Source organism: Myxocyprinus asiaticus, chromosome 9 (genome assembly GCF_019703515.2).
Source record: "Myxocyprinus asiaticus isolate MX2 ecotype Aquarium Trade chromosome 9, UBuf_Myxa_2, whole genome shotgun sequence".
In the NCBI taxonomy this organism is placed as follows: domain Eukaryota; kingdom Metazoa; phylum Chordata; class Actinopteri; order Cypriniformes; family Catostomidae; genus Myxocyprinus; species Myxocyprinus asiaticus.
Genome location: NC_059352.1, coordinates 27,158,010 through 27,170,569, shown reverse-complemented (window position 1 = coordinate 27,170,569; position 12,560 = coordinate 27,158,010).

Below are 12,560 nucleotides of genomic sequence, written 5' to 3'. Positions count from 1 at the left end.
ATGTAGCCATGGTATCACTGTAGCCAGAGATAAAGGAATGTGAAGTCAAAGGCACAGCACAGGCTTTTTTCAGAGCATGAACCTTCACTGCAGGGTGCCACTTGTCCAGAATTTTGCACATTGAGTCCAAAATTGGTTGGAAAGACTGGTTCTGGTGACTTTCTTAGTTTTCAGTCCATATATGCATAGACTATATACTCAAACACATGCCTACATTTGCATTTGTTAAATGAGGTCTCTTATTTAACAGCATTTCTCTGTGTGTTTGTGCCTAATAGGCCCATCCTAGCTCACTACTATCACATATCCATGTATTTTTAATAGGTAGCAGCAACAAGACAACAAAAGTGTAACCTAACTATCTGACTGACACGTCAGCTTTTCAGGCTTAGACTTCTCAGTGGAATTTAGCACAGAGGCGCAAAATATTATCTTTATTAAAAGATATTATCTTTATTAAAAGATATTTGGATGATGGTTTTGCTTAGTGGTCACTAACTGTTGTGCAAGGAAAACATAAAAGGTGAAAAAATTAGGCATTCACACTATGTCTGAATTTAATTCTTCCTCCCACCACAAACACACATACTCTAAAACATGATGGTTCAAATGGTTTAGCTTTTTTGCACTCAGTATTCTGTAAAATGGCATGCTGACAGCACTGTTTACTCTGCCACTCTCTTGCCTATTTCTTGGCAATAGAGTGGCCCTGAAGGCCCCTAGAGGCCATGTCTGGAGCTGATGCTGTCTGCCAAACTCCCTCCTCAAACCCCAGCGAGCATGTCAAGAAAAACTGTCCTGTTTAGAGGTCACTCCCCAGAGTCTATGCCGTAGCTTTCACTGCCTTTCCTGCAGATGGACTTTTGCATTTGATTTCAAATGGTGTGCTTTATATGGCTCAGATTTTTCCTACACCATGATTTGGGAGCAGTAAAGAAGCAGGAACATTACAAAACTAGGGTTTTCATAAAAACCCTAATGCCAGTGTGAACCTCTACCATAGAGGCAGTAGTGCAGAATCTGCTTTTGTTGTGGAAAAGCAACTAGGCTTGATGCACCATATCATAGATAACAGTCTACTGTTTTACCTGTTTTAAGTTAAAGGGATAGTTCACCCTAAAATTAAAATGTTATCATAATTTACTCACCCTCATGTTGTTCCAAACCATATAAATTTCTTTTTCAATGGAACATAAAAGTAGATGTTAGCAGTATGTTAGTCTCAATCACCATTCACTTTTCATTGCATCTATTTGCCATACAATGTAAGTGAATGGTAACCTAACATCTCCATTTTTTGTTTCTCCCACGGAAGAAAGAAAGGCAGTTTGGGACAGCATGAGGGTGAGTGAATGATGACAGAATTTTAATTTTGGGTGAACTATCCCTTTTACTTCCATATTTAACAACAGCACAGGAATAGAGTGCAAAACATGCAGAATATGTATTAATACACATAATGTGTCCAAGTGAAGGAGGCAGCAATGCAAAAATGGCAGATCAGAGCATTGCAAGAGCATTGAGTCTGACTCGAGACTGGGACCATGGGGAGAAGGAAACGATAAATCCATACAACTATACTAGTGCTTCTATTGCTAAAGCCTGCTTGCCCTTTTGTAAATCAGCATTTTGATGGCAATTACTTCTGTTGAGTTGCTCTCAATCAATACATACAGTGTGGGAACCTTAATTGACAAGCATAACACTAGTCCTTTTCCTGACAGGGAGACACCCTGACTGGCTGTGATCAATACCAAAATATGTACAGAGGACTCTGCTTGTGTACTTGGGCTCCCTGTACCTCCATCTCTGTGGGTAACCCCCAATGGTAGAAGAGGCTGGGATGTTACAAGTGAGCAGGCTGTCAAAGCAATTTTGTCAGTCTGCTCATTCTCTGGTGTTTAGAGATGCTGACACACTGTGCAATGGTTCCCATGATTTTATTGAGGTGATGGAAGCTTTTAGGCTGTTTTCTCTCTCCCCTCCCTCTCCCCCTTTATCTGCGAGTACAAGTGTTTTAATGTTTATTCCCCCTGTAAATAATGCCTCTCTGAGGCATCATGGTGGTCAGTCATTTAGGTCAACAGATCATCCATTTTATTATTTTTTAATAAAACTTCACAGTGTAAACCCAGGTGAGTATTTTGTCTTTGACTCTGAGCTATTTATGTTCTGGATTTTGGAAAGCTGTGTAATTACGGTTGCATACTCTGATTTTTTTTTTTTTTTTTTACCAAAATGTGTTGATTACAACAGACCATGAAAGGTTCCATGTTTTTTACAACAAAATGTGAAAAGAAAACAGAAGAAAAATAAGAGAGTGGATGTGATTAATAGGTCCGTAGCTATAAACACCAATGCCTGTTTGGAAAGCAGGTTGGAAAAACGAGTTGATTTGAGCAGATCAGGTACTGGTTGTGATCATTAATGATTTAGCATACACCAGCAGGGAAATGAGCAAGGCTAGTCTCATCTAGCCATGCAACCCAGATCTTTGTCCTTATAATGAAGCTTTCTCAGATCTCTGTAGTGTATTAAGGTGACCAGAGAATCAAAAGCAATCTCTGTTTTGAACCTTAAAGGGATAGTTCACCCAAAAATGAAAATTCTCTCATTTACTCACTTTCATACCATTCCAGATGTGTTTGACTTTCTTTCTTCTGCTGAACACAAACGAAGATTTTTTTGAAGAATATCTCAGCTCTGTAGGTCCTTTCAATGAAAGTGAATGGTGACCAGACCTTTGAAACTCCAAAAATCATATAAAGGCAGCATAAAAGTTACCCATATGACTCCAGTGGTTTAATATATGTCTTCTGAAGCGATGCAATCACTTTGGGTAAGAAACAGATCAATATTTCAATCCTTTTTTACTATAAATCTCCACTTTCACTTTAAGATTGTGGAAAGAATATGAAAGTAAATGTAGAGATTTATAGTAAAAAAATGACTTAAATCTTACCTACACCTATCATATTGCTTCTGAAGACATGGATTTAACCACAGAAGTCATATGGATTACTTTTATGCTGCCTTTAGGGGTGCAAAAATGGGGTATGCAACACATGCAACGCATAGGGGCTCCACACGAGGGTCCAAAATCATACTTTTTAAATCTCATATAATACCTTACAAATTACCAAAAGCACAGTTTTAAACAATAATGAAAGGATGTATTTTATTTACATTTTATTTATTTTTAAGTATTTTTTTATTAACATTTTAAATGGGTTCAAATATGCATTTTTGGTTTTTTTGCTTTTTTATCAAGAAGTACCTTCATAGCTACTGCTCACCCTCTTTCAACCAACGTTTCTCTGACTGTCACATGACAAAAATGGTCAGAGGGGGACTGCGTTCTGGCCTGGGGCACAGAACAGAAAAAGGAAGATGGAAAAATGGAAAAACAGTGCATTAAATTTAAGAAAACAATCCCTGGTTGACAAAGAGATTGGTAGGTGTACCTTACCGCTTTAACACTGAAAGTCTTGAAGAAAGGATTGGAGTTAACCAACATTTAATGCTGCCTATGCACAAAGGTGGCAGCTAATATAAATAAGTATTCTTTTCCAAGTATCTTTTCTGTCACGATTATGCAAAAAGTCGCTGTAAGTTTGGGAATGGGCGTTCAACTGCTTTACATTCAGAGAGAAAAGCTTGTTAAAAAACGTGTTAATTAAACCTCCCTCCGCCATGTCCAACCTATACTTGGGCTCCTCTTACTAACCATAACTAATGTTAGTTGCACTTTCCTACCTTCGACTGTTGTTGTCTCAAACACGATGTGGTGTGAGTAAATTACCTCAGGAATGAATAAACAACACCTGGATTAATTATTGACTAAATAAAAATACATTAATTAATACAAATGGGCATAGAAATGTGTGATGGAGAGACTTGCTTCAGAATCAATCATGTTGAACAATTAAGCCTCTTCATTATTTTCTTTCTTTTTCTGTTTGGATAAAAAATAACGATACAGATAAAATAGAATTAACAATTTGTTTTAAATAACTAAATGGTTTATTTCTGTGTACATGACTGTTCGTATAAAAATTCTAAATATTAAAGTTCGAATGAATTAATTGGCATCACATTAAGTTGTAACTTTTTCATTGAATTCTTTATTTAAAAAATGTTTTATTCATTTATTATTATTATTTTATTTGTTTATTTATTTAGTGTTCGGAGTTGTAATATTTGTTCAATTTTAAAGTAGTTTGAAAAGTGTTGAGTTATAAATGGTTCCATTTTAGGTGTCAAATTTTGTGTCACCTTCATATGACTATTTAATATAAAATTAAAAGGGCTCCAAAGGCCACGTAATTTGCCTATATATGGGTTTTTGGCTTTTTATCTGTGTTGTAGTGTGTGTGTGTGTGTGTGTGTGTGTGTGTGTGTGTGTGTGTGTGTGTGTGTGTGTGTGTGTGTGGACTTGCAGAGCTGAGATATTCTTCTAAAAATCTTTGTTTGTGTTCTGCAGAAGAAAGAAAGTCACACACATCTGGGATAGCATGAGGGTGAGTAAATGATGAGAGAATTTTATTTTGGGATTAACTATCCCTTTAAGATTACATTTTCCCTTGGAAAATATCCAACATAGTCTCATGACAACTCATAATTTCTATAAGAAATTGTAAAATATTCTACGACTTGGCTTGTACAATAAATATATAAAATATATATATATATATAAGAGATACTTCATCCAATAATAAAAATCTGTCTCACTTACCCACCCACATGTTGTTCCAACCCCATATGACTTTCTTTCTTTCGTGAAACACAAGAGGAGAAATTTTGAAGAATGTTGAAGCTGCTCTTTTTCCATGCAGTAAAAGTGAATGGTGACTAAAGCAGTCTGTCCCTTACATTCTGCCTAACATCTCCTTTTGTATTCCATGAAAGAAAGAACGTCACACAGGTTTGCAACAACATGAGGGTGAGTAAATGAATATAGAATTTTCTTTTTTTCTTTTTTGGTAAATTATCCCTTTGATGATTACTAACTATACTAATTCCTTAATAACTATATTAATTCCCAGTGGTCTTGGCAAAAACATTTTAAACACCTTTTTTTTTTTTTTTTTAGTATAATAAGGGTTAGTCATGGGAGTATTATGATTATACGTATTAGATCGAGTAGGATTTATCCACCGAACAGCATGTTTGACAATGAGAGACACTATAACTTTAAATCAAGTGGATGGTACACAATGCATGTTGTGTTAGTTTTGATGAAGTTCACTGTTTTGTTCCTTTTACACTTCACTGCCCATTAGAGAGTCAACAACAAGCACAATCACACATGTTCCCACTACATAAAACAGCCTTTTTTATCTGAAGTACTATAAACAGTTAGGAACAAATCAATGTGTCTGAGAGTTAGTGAACAAATGTGTGTGTTGAGTATCAGAATTTGTCTATGGAGGAGACTGTGTAAGTGTGTGTGTGTGTGTGTGTGTGTGTGTGTGTGTGTGTGTGTGTGTGTGTGTGTGTGTGTGGGTGGGATGGACCTCAGGGACAGTGGAAGTACTTACCAGCTCACTGCAGATGGGTTGATCTGTTGAGAAGCAGTGCAGTGGCTTGATGGTGCTGCAGAGTGACAAACGCCTACACAGACCCCTGAACAGACATTAGCACAGGCTTCAACAAACCTACATCTGAGCCTCAAATCATTCATTAAATCAGAACATCAAAAAGAACTTTACTTGAATGCCTCAGCATGAATTTTTTATTATTACTGAGAATAAATCTTTTGTCATTTTTCTCACCACCACATTCTATTGTCTATTTTTGCGCTGTTCTCTCCCTTCCTCTCTCTCACAGTATATCAGCTTGCCTGTATCCACCTCTCCTTTCTCTTCTTTTTTTCTCCCAATTTGGAATGCCCAATTCCAACTACTTAATAGGTCCTCGTGGTGGCGCGGTTACTCAACTCAATCCGGGTGGCGGAGGACAAGTCTCAGTTGTCTCCGCTTCTGAGACTGCCAATCTGTGCATCTTATCACGTGGCTCGTTGTGCATGACACAGTGGAGACTCACAGCATGTGGAGGCTCATTCTACTCTCCGCGATCCACGCACAACTTACCACGTGCCCCACTGAGAGCGAGAACCACTAATCGCGAACACGAGGAGGTTACCCCATGTGACTCTACCCTCACTAGCAACAGCGGCCAATTTGGTTGCTTAGGAGACCTGGCAGGGGTATTAGTCAGCGTCAATACTCGCTGAGCTACCCAGGCCCCTTCTCCTTTCTCTTCTAGTTTAATACATCCTTATGCCTGGTTTGGTATTTTGTGAAATGGATCTTATGAATTTTTCAGAAAGGATCATTGCTTTAGTCAGGCCTCGTTAAGTGGATGATCGTATCACTTAGCAAGCTTTTTGGTTGCAGCTGCACTCTTTCAGATATATTACCATATATTTAAGCAGACAGATATATAATCATTCCATTGTTGGAGGGCTGTTTATAATAATATTCCAATGTTTTCATCTGAAAATTAAACATTAACATTCCCCTGCAAAACTCACTTTCACTTTATTTTGCTCTTTTTTTTTTTTTTATATTTGAAGAAGTCAGGGGCAAGGGCATCGCTATTAGAGAAAAATGTACTGACTCTTTCATAGAAGATTTTAGAGCTACTGTTACTATGCTGTCTGGGCCCGTCTGTCACATTGTATTTGTTTCTGACCAGAGAGCTTCTTTTTGTTCAACCTTTTACCGACATGAATCCTTATAGTGCTTTTGTCAGGATTAATATGCTATTAGATTACTCTTTAAATGTGCATGAAACAGAGGTATACTGATGCACTCTGGCTAAAGAAATTACTCATGAACAGTATGAATTAGATATCATTTCATGGAAATTTTACTTATTAATTACATTGGGGCTAGATTTAAAGGTCTCTGGTAAATGTCCAATGTCAAATTATTTTCATCCAATTTTTTTGTTTTTAATGATTTTAGCTTATGGTTTCGTTTTCTATTCGTTTTTAATGCAATATCAATAACTTCTCAAAGGAAACACTTTCTATGAAGACCATATTTATAATGCTTTGTAAAGGCATTATAAATGCATTATAAAGCATTCATAATGTCTTATTATACAACTTATAATCAGTTATAACTTATAATAGTTGTCACTAAAATTATAATACATTATAATGCTTAATATACTCATAGTTCTGGGTTCAATACAAGTTAAGCTCATTCAACAGAATTTGTGGCATATATTAATTACCACAAAAAATTATTTTGACTTGTCCCTCCTTTTCTTTAAAAAATGCAAAAATCGAGGTGACAGTAAGGCACTTACAATGGAAGTAAATGGGAGACATTTTTTAAACGTTAAAATACTCACTGTTTCAAAAGTATAGCCAGAAGATACAGTATAAACAATATGCATGTTAACATGATTTTAGTGAGATAAAATTGCTTACTAACCTTTTCTGTGTAATGTATAATGTAAAGTTATAGCCAATTTTACAACTTTGTTGCCATGACGATGTAATGTCATCAAACCCTAAAACCCTAAAATGACTGTTAAATGAGGATTTAAGCAACTTAAATTATTAATGTAATTAATAAAAAATTTATGTAAGTGCTTTTATAAAATTATAAGCTTCATATTTCTGCCTTTAAACTCTCCAAAAAATTGGCCCCATTCACTTCCATTGTAAGTGCCTCACTGTAACCTTGATTTTTGCTTTTTTAAAAGAAATTTTTTTGGTGATTAACATTATGCCACAAATGCTGTCAATTGACTTTAACTTGTTTTGAACACAGAATATTCCTTTAAAGAGTACAATGTATTATTACACAATCAACATCCAATTTTAGCAGAAGGTGTAATGATATAAATATATTAGGTCGAATAAGTGCTATCATGTGAAAGCAGCATAGTGTAAACAGTCATGAGGCTTTATGACGTGATCATAGACTGTACCATTATAAGTGGTCTTGGCCTGCTTTAAGTAAAGTTACAAAAGCAATGTCTTTCTATAAACAGCCATAACATAAACGTAACATAACATAAAGTAAAGCCATAACATAAATTTTCAGACATTTGGAAATTCCCCATGTAATTCTGTCCAACAGGGTGTAACGTAATCAAAACAAAGTCCCTAGGCCTAATGAAAATGTATAATAAAACATAAAATGTATCATAAATCAAGAGGAGTGTTGAGGCTTAACAAGTTTTCCCTGTTTAATTTCCCTCAAAATGTTTCGTCACTTAATGAAAATGATTTCGTACTCTATATGTCTTTGTTAATGTCTTAATTGGACTGTACAATACCATTTTTTTTTTTTTAAATAGTGTATTTAAATGCATTTGTGCATATCAGGACATCAGCAGTTCAGTTTGGCTACATGTGTGGTCAACATGAATACTTTTTTCTCAAATGAGAGCTACTGATTTTTTTAACCCTGTAGCTTTACCTGTGTTTTTCTTAATATCTCATCATTTACATTGAATGCGTGCTTCTTTGTATTCTTTGCATTTGTATATCATTTCCATTATACCAGCTTGACTTGTAATATCTTAGAACCACTTAAACATATTTTATGGATGTTTATATGAAGATTGCTTTTGTCACTTTACTTAAAGTATATATAATAAATATAATACAAATAGGAATAATCCATTAAAACTTCAGCAGATACAAGTTGAGTTTGGTCATATTTTAATGCATTATAATCTAAGGTATATCTGTGAATACGTCGGCATTATAATGTATTATAATTGTGGTTACAAGTATTTATGAAGAGTTATACCTTATTATAAGGACTTTTAATGAGACATTACTATTACATTATAATGCATTTATAATGTCTTTACAATGCATTATAAACATGGGCTTCACAGAAAATGTTACCAATATTTTAATTAATCAGTAATACTTAAGTGAAACTTTCTGATTTGAAAACTGATTTCTTAAATTACACTGTCAAATCAAATGCATTTTAGAAAAAAATTAGCTACATATTATATTTATAAATTATGAACATACTGTGTATATTATGAATATACAGTATGTATACAGAATATATACACATATTTTTAGATGCACAGTGAAAGCTGCAACAAATATAGGACATCCCCTTGCGTCTCTTTTGAGCGACAGCTAGCATCCAAATAGTGGTAGTGATATGTAATGCTAAATGAAGCAGATAAACATGTCTTTAAATGAGCAGCGACCTACTGCACTCACCCTTCAGCAGCTGATGGGGGCTGTCTAGGCTGGCTGCGTGCTGTGCAGGGGTTGGTGGGCCCCTCTGCGAGGTAACTAATGGAAAAGCTTTCAAGCCTTTAACCTGAAGGACAACGTCAGCTCACATTTATTTGCTCACCCAGGTTTAATGTCTCTCAATTGTGGCCATCACCATTGGTCTTACCCATTCTTACAAAGACCCCCTCCCCCAACCCCCCCAAATCCACATATTCCCTCCCCAGTGAGCTCTTCAGTGTGACTGACTTCACAGCATGCCAGGACTCTGGAGACTTAACTTGTTAAACAATCCTGAAAACAACAAGGGCTTCAGAACAAAAGTGTGTGTCGTGTGTCCAGTAAAAGCGTGGTACTCAGGCTCGGCTGGGACGTCCCGGAGCAGACTGGAAAAATTTTCTCTGTTCCCCTGAGTCTGTGCTTAGGTGTCATGTCAAGCTGGGATGGGATGCAAAGGAGCAGACAAACACTGTACACTGACAGCCTGCCAACCTAACCTGTTTCATGAAAAACTCCCAAGGGCCTATCAAAACTGCAAAGGGCCTATCAATAAAACACCAAACAAGTAGATATTTCATTATTTGTGACATAAAATGAAATTTCTTCTAGGTTGGTGTTTTATTGATAGGCCCTTTGCAGTTTATAGATTATTCATGTACATGCAAGTTATTGCTTAGCTTTGCATGGCAATTGTACTGTCCCTGAGCAGTGTTGGGGAGTAACTAACTAAAAGCAGCGATACTGCTAGCTTAACTGCATTTTTCAGTAGCGTGACAGTAGCTAAGCTATTTTCACAATAGTCTAGCTTTTCCAGTAATGAGCTATATTTTCCAACGAAAACTGAACCAAACAAAAATCGAGGTTACAGTAAGGCACTTACAATGGAAGTCAGTGGGGCCAATTTTCTGAGGGTTTAAAGAAAGAAATGTGAAGCTTATAATTTTATAAAAGCATTCAAATTAATTCTAACTCATATATTATTTGAGCTGTAAAGTTATTTATATCATCATTTTTACAGTCAGTTTAGGGTTTTAGGGTTTACAATATAGAAAATGTTAGTTAGCGATATTATCACATTAAAATCATGTTAACATGCATTTTGTTTATTTTGGGTGATGGAGCGGTCATTTAATTTAGGGGATAATCACATTAAAAATTGGGTTCTGACCAGTCTCATGATTGGCAAGCAAGTAATTTTAAGGGGTTGGAAGTCAAGTGGAGCACCCTCTTTTTCGGAGTGGTGTGTGGAAATGGGGAGGGTAGCTGCATTTGAGGAAGTGGTAAGTAGAAGGCTGGGGTTTAGGGACTTATTTGTTAAAAAATGGGGCAAATATTTAGTTTTTTGGGGGGACTCTCGGGGAGGGGATGTGGAGAGTGTAGTTTAGTTTAATCATGTATGCTTATTATTATTTTATTTTATTTTATTTTTTGGGGGGGATTGTGTGTTATGTGGGACCACAGGGATGTTCATTAGGGGTCAGGGTGGGATTGTATTAGTGGGGTTTAAATGTAAAATGTTGATTCTTTATATATGTGTTGAGTTTTTCACTGTTGTGTATATGAATCAATAAAAAGTTTAATTACAAAAAAAAAAAAACATGCAGTTTGTTTATGTCTTTTGGCTGTACTTTTGAGTATTTTAACGTTTAAAAGAATATTCCGGGTTCAATACAAGTTAAGCTCAATCGAAAGCATTTGTGGCATAATATTGATTACCACAAAAATTGATTTAGACTTTCCCCTCCTTTTCTTTAAAAAAAGCAACAATCTGGGTTACAGTGATTCACTTACAATGGAAGCGAATGGGGACCAACCAGTAAACGTTAAAATACTCACTGTTTCAAAAGTATAGCCACAAGATGTAAACAATATGCATATTAGCATGGTTTTAGTTTGATAAAATCGCTTACCAATCTTTTCTGTGTGAAGTTATAGCCACTTTTACAACTAAGTTGCCATGAAGATATAATGTCAACAAAGCCTAAAACCCTAAAATGACTGTAAAAATGATGATTTAAACATAAGTCCATGACTTTAACAGAATAATTAATGTAAGTGCTTTTATAAAATTATAAGCTGCACATTTCTGCCTTTAAACCCTCCAAAAATTGGCCCCATTCACTTCCATTGTAATGTGCCTCACTGTAACCTTGATTTTTGCTTGTTTTAATGAAAAGAACGGATGAGTCAAACAAATTTTCTCTAGTAATCAACACTGTGCCACAAATGCTGTCGATTGAGCTCAACTTGTTTTAAATCTGGAATATTCCTCTGACACGTTTAACGGATTAGCCCCATTCCCTTCTATTATAAGTGCCTCAGTGTATCACAGATTTCTTTTTTTTTCTTTTCTTTTTTTTTTTTTTTTTTTTTAAGAAAAGGAAGGATAAGTCAATATTATTTTTTGGGGTAATCAATATTATGCCACAAATGCTGTACAATGAGCTTGACTTGAATTGAACCGTGAATATTAATTTTATGTTGTCACCCTGTTTAATGTCACCCTAATGAAATATTTAACCATCAGATGTTATTAAAATCTGCAATCAGAGCTTCTGATTAAATAACATCATTTGATTGTTATATATTTACAACATATTCTTCTTCAAATAGCTTCAATTAAGTTTTTATAAGCCTTGACTCTAGTGAAGCTGTAAGTTAAAAGTAGCTTGTACCTCAGGAAACTACAGTTTCAAAGTAGCTTCCTCAACACTGTCATTGAATTTCAGGTCAAATATCTCGATTAAGTAGTCTAATCCATGTAACCCTTTGCAAATGGTTCTTAGACAGATAGTGTGAGCATCTGTCATCTGTGCTAACAAAATTCTCTGTTATATTTTTTTCCTCTTTTATATTCTATCTACCTTTCCAAAATCATAAATAATTTGTATCTCCGCTCTGTTGCCTGATGACAGCTGTGCAGTTGTCTTGCAGTCTATTTTTCAGATCAAGTAAATAATGAATAAAGCGCCACAACAAAAGAACACTCTATCTGAGCCCTTTCTCAGTGAGACCTTCTACTGCTACTCCATCACAGAGGTGCAAACAGCCAGCGTTTCTTTTGTCACCTCTGTTCAGCTGGGTGATTTGGCTGGGAGACTGCTGACTAATTCATCTTTGATAGTTAAAAACACCAGAGTATCTTTCACTTTTTGACGTTGGATTGCTTGTATGATACTTTTGCTTTAGATGTTGAAATGACACACACAACCATGTTATAAAAACCCTTACATCTCTCTCTCTTTTTAATTCAGAGTTTCTGCAGTTTGATATGTGTTTTTACATAGATGCGTAATGTAACATTCAGATCAGCCTATGATGTCATGTT